Source organism: Micromys minutus (assembly GCF_963924665.1).
Source record: "Micromys minutus genome assembly, chromosome: 1".
Classification (NCBI taxonomy): domain Eukaryota; kingdom Metazoa; phylum Chordata; class Mammalia; order Rodentia; family Muridae; genus Micromys; species Micromys minutus.
In genome coordinates, this window is record NC_137969.1 from 210,701,868 (window position 1) to 210,714,081 (window position 12,214).

Here is a 12,214-nt window from a genome sequence, read left to right on the forward strand (position 1 = left end):
ACCAATGAATAGAAACTGCTGACCACTGTGGTTGAATTAGGGAAAAGCTGGAAGATGAGGAGGAGGGCGACCCTGTAAGAGGACCAGCAGTTTCAATTACTTTTGACCCAAGAGATCTTTCAGACACTGCACCACCAACCAGGCATCACGCACCAGCTGATATGAGGGCCCTAACACATATACAGCAGAGGACTACGGGGTCTGGGTTCATTCAGAAAAGATGCACCTAACTATCAAGAGACAGGAAGCCCCAAGGGGTTTAGAGGTTTAGTGAACTGGGAAATGGGGACATCCTCCATGTAGACAAGGGGCAAGGAGGAGATATGGTATGTGGAACAGTCAGAGGATAGAGTGGGAAAAGAATAAAATATAGAGTGTAAAAATTAAATAAAATAATAATAATAATAAAAGAACTTGGGAGCAGGTATTGTGAGGTTTTTTTTCTAAAGTGAAAATTGTTACTTGTAATTGTGTCCTAGAATATGTATTTTGATAATCTTATATATTAGCTCAGTAAACATTTATCGGACTAGATCTAAAAAATATCATCTTGAGTGAGGTAATCCAATCTCTTGCCCCCCCCCAAACACACACACACACACACACACACACACACACACACACACACACGCACACACACACACACAACAACAACAAACAAACAACAACAAAACAATCCCTCCAAAAACCCAAAGGAACCAAGGTATGCACACACTGATAAGTAGATATTAGCCCAAAGCTTGGAATACCTAAGATACAATTCACAGACCACATGAAGCTCAAGAAGAAAGATGACCAAAGTGCAGATTCTTCAGTCTTTCTTAGAAGAAGGAACAAAAATATTTTCAGGAGGAAATACGGAGACAAAGTTTGAAGCAGAGACTGAAGCAAAGGCCATGTAGAGACTGCCACTCCTGGAGGTCCAGCCCATATACAGCTTCCAAACCCAGACACTATTGCTGATGCCAAGAAGTACATGCTGACGGGAGCCTGATATAGCTGTCTTCTGAGAGGCTCTGCCAGATCATGACAAATACAGAGGGAGATACTCACAGCCAACCATTGAACTAAGAATGGGGCCCTTAATGGAGGAGTTAGAGAAAGAATTGAAGAAGTTGAACAGGTTTGCAACCCCATAAGGACAACAATAACAACCAACCCAAGCTCCCAGGAGTTAAACCACTATCCAAAGAGCACACATGGATGAACCCATGGCTCCAGCTGCACATGTAGCATAGGATGGTCTTGTTGGGCATCAATGGGAGAAAAAGCCCTTGGTCCTGCCAAAGCTTGATGGCCCAGTGTAGAAAAATGTCAGGGTGGGAAGGCGAGAGGCGGTGAGAGGTTGGGGAACATTCTTATAGAAGCAGGCAGAGAGGGAATGGGATACGGGATACAGAGGGAAATCTGGGAAATGTAAATGAAATGTACCCAATAAAACCAGTAATTTTTTTTTTTATCTGACTTGTTAGGTAAGGCATTGTGCCAGAGAGCTGTGTAGGAGTTAAAGGTCCCCCAACAAATATGATGCCTGTGTCAGATATCTCAGAAAAAGTGTCTGTGTGAGAGACAAGGGAGGATGCCAAAGAGAAACCAGGGTGGGCTGCAGAGGAAAGCCATATGCAGCTGAAGAGAAGGGGAGGAGACAGAGAATTCCTAGTGAGCCAACTGAGCACGGCAGCAGGAGGAGAGTCGTGTAGTGCTAAGAGTGAGTAATTTATCCAGGATTACCACATCCAAGACTCTTCTGAAGAACTCTAAAGGTCACTGCTTCTGCCCCTCTGACTCTCTGCTCTCCAGACAGTACTGATCCTCTCTGTGCTTTGTTTCCTCATCTGCAAAATGGCAGTAGTGAGAGCCCTTTCCACAGAGGCTTGCTAGGATACATAAATGTGCATGTATCTGTTTTATTTCTAATTTAATTTTTAAAAACTTTTTATTGGTTCTTTGTGAATTTCGCATCATGCAATTCCACTTATCTACCCCCTCCCCATTTTTGTCCTCCATCTTTGCCACCTTCTCCTCAACAGAGAGAAAAAATCTTGTGTGGAAGCTGTAGTGTGTTAGTGTCCCATAGTACACCCTTTTGGTCACACTCCTTGCAAGTGTTCATGGCCATGACTCCTTGGTCTGGTATGTGGCCTCGGGCTTCCGCTGCTCTCCTAACCCTGGACCCTCACTGGGGCCCCTCTCAGGTACAGTTTTCCTACCCTGTGTCATGGTGATCCTGTCGTTTTGGATCTGTGAGACTGACTCCTTTCTGTACTCCAGCAGCTCATTAATGGGATAGTTGGTGGATGGGCCCATTTAAAGCCTTGGTTCTGCACGGGACAGGTATCTAAGCTCCTCAGCTTTCTGGTTCACCTGCTCTCACACCCTCTAGGTCCCGCTCACTCAGGGATCCCCACAACCCCGGCTATCTCTACCCTGCTCTCCCAGGTGAGGTGCAAGGCCCAACTCCCTAGTGTTGCAGTGAGTGAGGGACTTGGTCAGTTTTCCCACTCTCGATTTAGGGCCAGTTCTCCTGACTGCCATGGCAAGGAATTAGGGAGCAGAGGAGGGCGTTTCTCCTCATCTGCACCACCACTTAGCTGACAAGGGGCAGGACTGCCTCTCCTGTGCTCTTCCCCTGGGGCTGGCTCACCTGCAACCTCACATGCAGGGAAGGCTTTACTGTGCCGCCCAGGGTAGGTCGGGGCAGTGTTCTCCTGAGTGCTGTGATAGGTGAGGAGCAGGGACAGCTCCCCAGCTCTGATGACCTTAGGGCGAGTTTTCCTGCCTGCCAAGGTGGCAAGGGGCAAGAAGGGGACATGTGTCTTGCCCACATCACTGCACAATAGACAAGTGACAGAGCCAGCTCTCCAGTGCTCACATCCTTGGGGCCAGCTTGTCCATGTTCTGCTGCCGGGCTCAGCTCTACTGTGCTATTGAGGTGAGATGCAGGCCCCTCTCCCGAGTACTGCAGCTGGAAAGGGGCAAGGCCAGTTCTGTTCTCATGACCCCTAGGTAAGATCTCTTACCTGCTGTAGGTTGTGAGGGGCAGGGAGGGGGGTATCTCTCCCTCATCTGTGCCACTGCGTGGGAGATGAGTGGTTAAGCTGGGGTTCCCACACTCATACTCTGGGTGCCCACTCACCTGAAATTTTTGCAATGTTTGAGTACTCTAGCTGGCTATGGGTGGGGTCATCTCCCCTAATCTCATGCCTCCCAGTTAGATCTCCCATGATACCCAGGTAAGAGTTGGAGGTCAACCCTGCTCAGCCCTCAGACATCAATATGTCCCCTTGAAGCAGGACAGACTAGTGATGATGTCCACCTGGACGTGGATGCTATGAGACTCCTGCTGCTTCAGGGTCAAGGACCAAGAGGTGGCCTCGGGTGGCAGCACAGGACACGACCCCACCATGGTTCCAGGTGACATCACTGTCTATTTACATCAGGCTGTTCCTTACCACCCTTGAGTCTCCAGTTCTGCATCTCTTTCATTGCACCCACATCTTTCTGGTTTTTCTTTTTCTCTTCCTTTTCTCTACCACTTACTTGCTTCTCTTAATGACCCCCCTGTGACTGTCCCCCCACGCCCTGGGGTCCTCAGGAGGGGGTCTCAGGAACTCTATATCTTGCAAATGAATATGGCCTGGCAGGCATCACTTAGGTTTACTCCCACCTCCCAGGACCACAGGAAGCAGGACTGATGGTCTTCTCAGTCTAACTCCTTATCAGGCTGTGTGGTCATCTCAGGTTGGCCCTTTGCCCAGGCCCCAGTGGTCCCATGAGAGGTTTGTCTGTCTCAGGCTCACTTCCTCCAAGAGCCCTTGGTCCCAGCTGAGGTTCCTATTGCTTCTTGTTCCTCCTCTAGCCTGGGAACCTATCTGGGACAGGCAGGTATGCTCAGGCTATCTCTCTGTCTGGGCTACCTGGTTCTGGACTAGTGATTGTCTCAGGCTTGCTTTTTTCTTTTTTCATCTTTGTTTGGCTTGTCCCACTCCTTTCTTTCTTTCTTTCTTTCCTTCCTTCCTTCCTTCCTTCCTTCCTTCCTTCCTTCCTTCCTTCCTTTCCATATCTTTCTTTTCTTGTCTTTTTCTTTTAGGGAAAATTAATCATTCAGATGTTCATGGATCCGAACACCAAGCTTAGATCTGGCCTCTCTCCTCTCTGCCACCGACTGAGACACGTGGTGGAGCCGCCACACCTGCAATGCCTCTAGAAGCCGGTCAATTATCTGTTCTTATTCTCCTTCCAGTACCATTGAAATCTCAATTATGTATTAGAGAAAAAACATGTAAGAGTGTGGTTTTGAATCTTACTGTGTAAAGAAGAGATAATGAGAAATATTACTAAATAAAGTATATTATAAATATGTGTATAAGATGTCTTAATAAAAGCAATTATTTTATATAATGCATATGGCTAATGAAAGAGAGACAATGACAAATATATCCTTAATATTTATCTTTATAGTGCAAAAATAAGAACAAAGGTGAAGAGAAGCTGTTGAGTGTGTTGTGCATGATGGGAGAATTTAGATCGATATTCTAAAGAATTTGTGTGCTTTGAATAGGAAGTGGAAAGAGGAGGGAGAAGAGGGGAGGAGAGGCAGGGAGAGGAGAGAGGAAGGGAGAAGAGAAGGAAGGAGAGAGGAAGAGGGGGAAGAGAGGGGAGGATAGGGGAGGAGAGGAAAAGAAGGAGAATAAACAGTCTTAGGGGTGGTGTTGTTAAACATGTATAGTTTTTCAGTATGGAAATGTATCTATAGATATTGAAGAAAATACTGGTACTGAGGTGAGTTAGGGAAAGAGCTGAACAATGGGCTGTGAGGAAAAACAGAGGCTTTGATGAGGAAGCAGATGTGTTGTGCAGTGTAGTTTGTACAGGGGGAGGACCAAGGATGCAGGGAAGTGTTTGCATGGGGGACCAAATGCAGAAAAATGTTTCTTTTGATTTACACAGACAACAAAATGAGCAGGACTGACTGACTACCAAGCCCACTCAGATTTCTCACACACCACACATAAGATCCTGGAATAATTCCTTAGTCTGTCCTGCTTACATGTAACACCATCATTTCAGAACCATTACTCAAATGCTGTAGGTGTCTCACATTTTGTATATAAAGCTCTTTCTGTCCAAGAGCTGTTCCTTCAAGTACCTCTCCATTTCAAACAAAACTTAATGGTCCTCTTTGCTAGTCAGCCATGTCCTGAGCTCTACAAATCTCTCCCAGTAGACTTTCTTAGCTTGAGAGTTCTTTCCAGGTAAGAAGTACTTACTTGTTCCATCCCTAGCTCCCAGTGCACAGTGGTCGTTAAATGAGTATTTGCTAAATGTAATTTCTTCATTTACCAAAGGAAGATTTGGTGTGTCTTAAATTTTCATAGAAATTGAAGGTTCTTTCAGTTTATATCTTGTCCATGAATAAAACTGATCTGGAGACAGACTTGATTTGCACAATCATCTTAAATACTGATTGTCTTTACCTTGTTTGACTTTATGTGTATGTCTGTGTACCTGTATTAAGTATGGGTTAGTATGAGCATTATATCTCTCAAAGACAATTGTAATTTCTGAATCTATAAGTTGGACTTGCCAAAGCTGTGCCAGGCAGACCCTAACAAATAGCTAGTAAACTTTTAAATGAATAGGTCCAAGAAGGTTTGGGTTAAATATATTCTTGGAAAATTCCCTTTATATTTGAGTGTTCTAGTTACTTTTCTGAGAGGTGACCTCACCTGCTAGTTTCTCCACAATTTTACTTCAGCATCAGGCTGACATCAGGTAATATAATGTGCATAAACTATTTTTGTATGCAAAGTACATGATAAATGAGAGGCTTTTGCTCTTACTGAACATAAGACATATTGGTTCTGATGTATAAATGATCAGTTTTCTTCTCTGTTTTACTCAAGTCACTTTTCCGTGGTTACCTCTTCCACTCATCTTAGCACAAGATATACTTCCCGACTCGATTGTTTTTATTTTTGTTATTGTTTTTTTTTCTCTGCCTTAGCCATAGGGTTTCTCACCATCTGCAAACACCGTTGGCATATATTGATGGTTTTCATATCATATGTTGACAATACCACTACTCAGGAGTGGAAATGTGGTTAAAAAAGACAGATATGACTGCCTGTCATTTCCAGGGAACATTGTTGCAATAAGGAGCATCCACAGAGTCTTCTCTATGTGTGTATCTTTTCCAGATTCTATACTCCACTGCTGAGTTTCCAAACTCTTTGCTTGGCAACATGACCTGGGGCTTTGCTTCTGTGAATTTTGCTAAACATACATACAAATAAATAGTAGTGATGGCATTCTTCATCTTATTTTGTTTATATACAGCCCCCATAGTGTGTTATTTAATCTCACTTAATAAATCAAATATAAATGGCAATCATGTTGTCTTCTAAAATATACTTCCTAGAATCCTTCCCTTGAGGCGTCTCTGAGGACATTTACTGAAATGTAATGTGATTATTCTATGTTTGAGTGTATTTTTGGAGTTTGATTTCTAGCATCTATGTCGGATGGCTCACAACTGTTTGTATCAGCAACTATTGTAGGGCAATCTGATACCTCTGTTCTCTGTAGACACACACACACACACACACACTATTGACAGTTGGACAGAAACAGAAACTGATAAACTTTTATGTTAGTATAGCTATGTGAAATATAGTGTCTGAAGGGAGAGAGAATATAACCTATTTCTCTTCTTTAGTTTCTGCTATCTCTTGCATTTAAGAAAATCCCAAGATTTCTATATTATCAAAAAGTCAGCAAAAATTTTAAGCTTATCTTTGGGAAAACTCCCTTGTTCTGCCTCTCAAGTCCCTTGACTTCAGGTTTTTAAGAAACCACAGACCATGTATTAGACTCAAAAGATAGATGGTACCTAGTTGAGCATCCATCTTAAGGTGTATTTCTAACTTCCTTAAATAGAAAAGATGGATACTGGTGAAGTCATCAGTTACCACTACTTTTCTCTCTGTGGGTGACACAGATGAAGTTAATCAATTCGAGTATCTGCCCATGTCAGCGTACTGCAGGGACTGTTGACAAGGGAACAGATTTCCTGATACAGTTCCTCCACAGCACACGTTCTAATTTCAGCAGCAGGCCTCTGGTTTTGAAGCAGGCAGGTGGATGCTCTTAGTTTTAGACAATCTGTCTACCTTCTCTCATGCTGTTCTTCATCACCTATGCTTTGAAAGACTGTTTGACTCATGATTTTAATGCGAAACTACATTTTTCATGGTGTTTCACCTAGAACATGAGTATGAAAAACTAAGAAGGGCAAAATGAATCTCCTTCAGGACTCAATACACATCTATTGCTACCAAGTCGTCAGGCTTCCAGAAGTAAATATAAAGTGGGTGAGGAATGAGTTCAGGGCCTCTGTGTTTCCTTCCCAGGTTCAGTTATTTTCCCCTCCACCTCCAGGTGCCTGCTGTGTACAGTCCGTGTTGTTTAAGCTATGTTTATCAAGCAGACACTGATTCCAGTTCTTACTGTGCAGCTTTGAGAGTGTGAGGGTAGTCTTGTCCAGACTATGGTTAGAACTGTATGCTCAAAAGAGCTAGAAAGGCTTCTAGGAAGGTCAGAAGGAGGGCATTTGCAGGGCAAAGACAAGGCCCAGGGTTCGGTGCTGAGAGATGCCATAAATAATGAATACACAGTGGAAACAGTGGCCATGTTCTCTTAGAAACTTCATTTAAGCTGCTGACTCTGCTTCTGAGGACACTAAAGTGTGAAAGAGGGCTTGTAATAAAAATGTTGTCATAATGCAAATGTAAATGTCAAAGTTATAGTAGATGTATTTACAGAATTGGAAAGATGTTTATGAGTGAAGTCAAAGGGCAAGAGGCCAAAGGAGACGTGGGCAGGGAAGGAATATTCAGACTCAGTGAAATGGACGAAGTAATAGGCAGTGTATATGACATACCAAGGAGCAAAGGTGGGAGACGTGTGCTAGTTAGGAAGCAGTAAGGTAATCAGTATAGTTGTAGAGTAGAATTAAAAAATCAGAGTTTGGGAAGACCCATGGAAGGGAAGGGCACTGTTGTATATTGTGATGTCAGAAATAGGCACTGTTTTTAGCATTTGATAATTTTTTCCCCCACATTTACTCCTCACACAATTTCTTATTCTAATGCTATTACCTTTGCATACAAGGTACAAACAAAGCCAGAATTTCCATCAAATTTACATAAGTAGAAATTGGCAGAAGCGGTAGTTGGAAATTTAAGTCTAATAGGTTTTAAAGCCTGGATTATTATTCACAGAGGAATTGATGATAGGATATGCACATAAGAAGAAGCTTGCAAGCAGTGGGGATTCAAATGTTATGTGTATTAATTCAAAGAACTCTTATAAATCACCTAATAGAAGGTACTGTTTTAATTTCTTTCTCTAATATTAGTCATATGAAGCCATTAATATTAGTAAAGACTTACATCAGGTGAATGGTCAGTAAGAAAGAAAACACAAATTGTTCTATGGCAATGGGAACGCTCATGTACTCTGAATTAAACTAAACTCTAATTGAATTTAAGGAAGTGCCTGGAAATGACAAGGAGTTGGGACTAACTGAAAGCATGCTCTTTGGTACCTTCTCAGCTCATCAACATGTAAATGAAGAGTACAGAGAGCAGCTCAAAGACATCTGCAGAGACCTTGCTTTCACAGTTGTTTTAGGGTGATGTCAACACAGGATTCAGTCCCACACCTCAGATGACATGACAATTGTCCCAGACAAGCCGTTCAGACTTGGTTATAAATTAAAAACCTGTATAAATTTGGAGCAAGTGTTAGCATCTGGTGGAGGTCAGCACAACAGTACCTTGTGCATCTTCATTTTATCCGGAACAAAAGCCATTCTGTAATCTGTTGTAGAGGAAATAGAGCATAAATCAAAAAGGGGCTTTATATTAGGCACTGTGTTGTCCTTGAACTACGTGCATGGAAACCGAATTGGTCCTAAAAGCACAGTGGGCCTTTATGTGGGAAACAACTGCATTCATTTTCCTCCCCTTCTATCTCTTGTGGAACCAGTAATAGCCAGAAAACTTGGTCTGTTAAACTGTCCATATTGTCCTTTATTGCAAAGAAGATGTTTTTGTAAAAGACGTCCCAATGTGCAATCTACCTTGGAAAGAGATTTGAAAAGTATAACTGATGACATAATATGCCCCTCTCTGAATTCCACTGAGTGCACCAACTCAAGCTCTTTCTTTTGATTTGAATTTTGATTCTTTCATTTATCTGAACAAGATAACTTAATACCAATGAGCCTCAGTTTCCTCAATACAAAAATAAGAGTGAAACTTCAAAGACCAGTGTGAAGATTAACTATGAGAGTATCCTGTATCCAGAGAGGGGCCTGATTCCAGGGAGTAAAATGTCCCCCTGTCTCACCCACAGAAGCGTCTGTTGTTTTGGTTTTAACAGTTGGTTGCTGCCAAAGTATATAGTTTTGTGGAGTAGTAGAATTGTCTGAAAATTAAAGACTATGATGTCTGAATCTTTGACTTTATCTAAATATTTATGTATCATTTATGTTAATATTCTTTATTATGAGTTAGTCCATTGTTTTTGACTTTGTTTAAGCAGTTTCTATTAAACAGATTCAAAAAAATTAGGTATCCAGACAGACAGGTCAGTTCACAAAAAGACTGCTATCAAGTGCGTGGCTTATGAAAAACACTTCCTTTATTTTCTGAGCCTCATATTAGAGACTTAAGAGGTGCAGCAGTGTTCTATCTATTGCCAATTTGCAGGATATGGTATAATCATAATGTCTTGCTCATGATGAAGAAGGTTTGATATTGTACTTACAGACATCAGCAATATTCATGGTAACTGCTAAAATCTAGGCCAATGGTTTTCCTTAAAAAAAAAAAAAAGAGTATGTTTTTTCTTTTCTATGCAGCTGACTTCAGGATCCTTAATTTGTGTGTTACCATGGAAACAAGTCACATGTGCTAGTTCCCAGAGCAAAGGAGTCAGCTTGTGAATGAAGAATACTCAAGGTGGTACCATGCTCTTCCCTACTAAGGATCACTCAGTGCTCAAACCCCACAGATCTTAGCAGACATAGTCATGGGACAGAAGCTAGTGTTTTGGTGGTTCAAAGATAATTGCTCAGTACCTTTCTTTACTGATTGCAGATACTTTCTTAGACATTTTTAATTTTCCAATGTGGGTATATCATAGTGCACATTTATTTTTAAAACGTTTTAAAATAAAAATAAGGAGTATAATATTAATAAAAGTACTGATTACTTAACTTTATTTTATCAAAGATCATCTTGGGTACCTTTAAGGTAATCTTTAAGAATAGCCCTCCTCCTTGCATTCTGTTTTAGATACTAATACTGGACAAAAACACTAAGAAAACCCCTGTATATTGATGCTGTTGATTTATGGTCTAGAAGACAGTGGATCTGTCAAGGTAAAGCTTAAACTGCCCTCCATCCCTATGTGTTGTTTTATATAACTCATAAATTAGAACAGCTTATCTTATTAAAAACTTATTACATTAATGTGTGTGTGTGTGTGTGTGTGTGTGTGTGTGTGTGTGTGTGTGTGCAAACATGTCCATGCATGAACCATAGCATTTCTTTGGAGGTCATAGAATAATCTATGGGTGTCAGTTTTCTCCTTCTACCATAAAGCTCCATGGGTAGAATTCAGGTCATTAGGATGGGTGTTAAACATCTTTACCTGCTGAGCCATCCTCATAATAACACTGCCTTTTGTCTAAGTTTTTAAATGGTTTCTCAAATATTCATTTTTTTAAATCATTTTCCTACCTTCTTCATATTTATGGCAGTATATAACTAACAGCAGAACAGACTAAACAAATATTAACACTTCCAAATGGTATGCATTTATGAATCTAAATAGATATTTTTGCTTCTATTCTGATTATATAGAGTACTTACAACTTATTTGTTTCACTATCCATAGCCTGTGTGGTCTGTGTTCACTTTTATAAAATACTAATATCTTGCAAGCTTTACATGTGAATAGAGCTATTTTTTCCTTGTTCCTAGCTGCCTCATCACAGAAGATCCAGGCATTTCATTCAGAGCTGATAGAATTTCTCAATGAAGTATCTGACAGATGCTAAGCTGTAAAGGTGTCATCCTGGCCCTGACATGCAAAGCAGCCCCAGTTCCAACACTTGTCCTGTGTTACAAAGGTGTCATGATGAACAATTCACAGGCTTTGGTCAGATTTAGTTTGTCAGTGGCCCTGTGGAATCCCCACAGAGTGAGAAAGAAAAACAAGCCTTAAAGCAAAATTTAAGGATGGCAAGAGAGAAAGGGTGAGAACTCGGGAGGAAATGTGGTGAAACCAGAGAGAATGTGCTACCAAGGGAACACAGAGAAAAAAAGTGAATACACAGCAGTCAGAATCATCCCAGAATTGCACATGTATGAAGTGTCAGGAAGCATATCTCTAAAAATGGATCTGGGAAGGCAGCCATTGCTTTTTAATAGCAGGCTATTCTTGGGTGTCATAAAAGATGTTCAAGGGTCAGCCCTGTGTGTACTTGTGGCATTTTGTCTGTGTGGACACAAATGAAAATCTGGAGGTTAAAGACAAAGACAGAAGGTAGATTTAATAGAAGGGCAGGGAGAAGTAGTTCACCCACATCATTGGAAACACTCTCAGGAAATTGTTTAGGCTGTGAATTGGGGGCAACTTTGATGTCAATGAATTATCGTTGTTGACAAACTGATTTGAAATCAATGCCCCCTGCAATTGTGAATTTTATTATTCTATCTTCTCTTGAAAATGAAGAGATATTGGAAAAAAGAAAGCCAATGGGGAGGAATGGTGGAAAATTTGTCTTTAGTGGTGACAATGAAGTCTTACAGTTTCTGTGCTATGAAAAACATCTGAGCACATGTCATCTAAACCTTTGGGAACCTCAATAATTCTGAAACACAAACAGGAAATAAGTCTTTGTAGCATCTTGGCCTGTTTTTATTGCAGAAGATTCTTCTGGGTCTGGTGTGTATAGCATCTTTCTGTAGCACATCTCTATCCCATTCTATATGAAGATAAGAATGTCAACTCTTTCCAAGAAGCTGTTTTGTAAAGAGAGGTTGATTGAATAAGACTTTAAAGTATTTCTTTCCCTCTGGCACAGTGATTAGCTAGATCTTAATGATATTTGATATATTGTTCGAGATAATATGTAGTA